This window comes from Gopherus evgoodei, chromosome 11 (assembly GCF_007399415.2).
Source record: "Gopherus evgoodei ecotype Sinaloan lineage chromosome 11, rGopEvg1_v1.p, whole genome shotgun sequence".
In the NCBI taxonomy this organism is placed as follows: Eukaryota; Metazoa; Chordata; order Testudines; family Testudinidae; genus Gopherus; species Gopherus evgoodei.
The window spans coordinates 17,586,996-17,590,129 of NC_044332.1; positions in this window are offsets into that span (position 1 = coordinate 17,586,996).

Consider the following 3,134-nt stretch of genomic DNA (forward strand, 5'->3'; position numbering starts at 1 on the left):
TCCTGCATAATACAGTCCTTGGTGTAGCTCTCCCATGTATGTAAGGATTCTGTTAAAGGCGCAGAAAATAAATGAAAAAAAAATCAGTAAGAGCAGGTGGAGATGAAATAACCCCCCACACCCGCTAATGCTGTTACAGATCAGTTTTCTGCAGCCCTAGCTTCTAGGGACTGTGGCTGACTCTTGCCATGAGGAGCCCTAAATGTGCTGTGAATACTTGTGCACAGTGTCTGATTTGGGGTGCAACATGGGACTCTTCTCCACAGCCTTCAGAGGTCTCTTTACACTACACAGTGTGCGAGGCATCGTTGTAACAGAAGGATGAGCACTGTGCTGACAGGAATGCAACAGAAGGGATACATTATCATAGGCACTGGCTCCAAAGCTCTGCTTGTGCCTTACCCTCCTTCCCGCCTTGCATATTGGAAATGCTGTGGTTGAATTCCATGGCCCCCACCTTTCACTGGGTTCTTCTCCCTCTGTGCAAGTGATTATTATTTTTAATCTCAGTGAAGACAATGAAGCACCCTGAGTGGATGCTGGTAAACCTGCTAATTAAGCTTTGGACAACACAACCATTTGTATTTGTCTTTTGAAGGGAATTGCTGGTTAACAAACATCTGACTATTACATTTGTAAAGACGCCAAATGTCAGCAGCTTAAATTTCCCCTTTAGTTTTCAGGACCTTATAAGGACTTTGAATCTGATAAGAAGCATTTGCGGGAAATGTCAAAGTATCTATGAAATCTTGGGCTCATTCTAGAATATGCCTCTGTAATAACGGGCAGAAGCGAGCTCATTTAGGCATCTCTTCCTATGGTGCAGCGCCATCTGCTGGCAGTGGCAATTGCATTGGATGCATTTGGAACCGCGCTAAATCTTGCATACTAAAGGTTATGGATTGCTTATGATCAGATCTCAGTAGTTTAAGGCCAGATCATGATGATGGGTGATATGGGGGCTTCTCCTGACTCTTAATGTTCCAAAGACGCAATTTACAAATGAAATGTAAAGACTTACAAGTCACACCTTAAAACAAACATAAGTTTGGGGAGCCGCGTTCCTACAGGGAGAAGAGCTAATTATTACCACCTTCTGCTGCTGAGCCTGGTGACAGACATGTCTCACTGTAAATTAATGCCTGACATTGGAAAGGCTGTGCTCTAGGGAACCCGCAGGAGTCAGTCTTACTTACACCATTTGGTGATGGACGTTAGAAACCAAGCACAGGAGCGAGGACTGATTGGCTGGTAGTGAAGACAAACTTACAATAAAATTACGTTGATGTGCTGTGGAAAAATGGCAACAAAGTCTAATTTTAAAATGCTTATAAATGTGGTGTGGAGGGAAGGCTCTGGGATCTCTCTGATCAGCCTTGTGATTAAGAGAGAGGAATGGTTTTGTGGTTAAGGACAGCGAAGGACTAGGACTCAAGACATCTGAGTTCTATTCTTGGTTCTGCCACAGATTTCCTGTGTGACCTTGGAGAAGTCACTTAGCTTTTCTGACCTCAGTTCCAGATGGTGTTAATACTATTCCCATTCTCCTGTCTTTTGTTTCCATTGTAAACTCTTTATGCAGAAACTCGTTCTTACCGTGTGTTTGCACAGGACTAAGCACTGATGGTGGTCAGAAAGTTGAGATTTCTTCCCCAGAAATGTTTTTAAGTTAAAATGAAATTTTTCAGTTCTCATCCATTTTCAACAAAAACTTGATATTTTTAAAATGAAAAATAGGTCCCCCCCAAAAAAGTGTTTTGCAAAAACCCCATTTTCTGTCCAAAAAAAAAATTGACCAACCTTACTAAGCTTATGAGGGGTTCTGATCTACACAGATGCCTTTGAATACTGCGAGCAATCAGCTTACCTTAGTGACTAAAACAGGTGTTTATTCCACCCCACCCCAACTTTTTCACCCTGCAGTCAACACACTGGGACAAGAGAGAATTAGAGCTTGTTCTGGTTCAACAGAATTGTTCAACTGCAGATACACTGTGACTGGTGATGACGAGACTGAGGCTCAAAGACTCTGCTTGGCTTCAAATCTCAGAGAGAGTTTGCAGGACTGTCAGAAATCAATAGAGTTACATTGATTTACGCCTGCTGGGAATCTGGCCCATGTACTTGTTCACTGAGAATGATATGGCGTGACCCAGAAGCCCAAAATGGTTTTCAAGAAAGTTGCTTTTGCAGAGTATACCCTTTAAATACTACACTTTGAAGGATTTCATCGCAACCCAGTCTGTAGAGAAATATTTTTAACCCATATTGTTGTGCAGGAAAATACCATTCCAGGTTGATAAAGTAAAGAAGTCCCCTTCTAGCCTGGTTTGTGGAGATAGGAATATCCCATATTTTTTCCCTTCACTCTTGTAGTTATGTACCAACAATTCTGCATTTCTGTCTTTCGTTTATTTGCCTACATGCCTGAAAAAGAATGACAGGACCAAGTTTCTCCCACCCCCACAGCACCCCTTATGCTTGTTTGTCTTTGGTTTCTGGTTTCCATCTGATTTTGAGGCACCCCAGCTTCTTGTAACCCCCTTCCCCTCCCCCTGCACTCTCTTAGGCCAGGAAAACAAGAAGAATCAAAGCAGCAGCATACCTTACTGAAGTGAGACCAGAGATGGCAGTCAGAGATCTCAATCTCTCATTCAGCCTGCTGGTGCCAACCATGGGTGGGAAATGAGTGGTTTTGGCTGGTGGGCCAGTGTAGTGTGGGGACCATGAGAAGAGCAGGGCTATGCCTAGCGGAAAGGGTAGCGTAGATGTAAGGCAGTCACTGAGACCGTGTCTAAGAGCGCAGTTTCCTCCCCATGCATATTCAATCTGGCCTTGCAGAGACAGCGAGCAAGGTTTTTGAAGTTAATATGGGCTTGCCTTAATTTAAACAAAGGAATGGAACCTAACCTTCTACAACTGGTTTTGATGAGCAGGGCTTGATTTTACAGATTGTTCTTTCTCCTTTCCTCCTTCTCCAAACAGCCCCCTGAACGCCAGAGAACTCTCTGCATTTACTGTAACGGTTGTTTATTTCAACACTATGCCATTTAGCTCCCCAGTAACGTCAATTTTTCCTTTGCATGCAATTTTTCACTGCATGTGAGTTTCCTGCTGAGCTCTGTAGGGCTTAC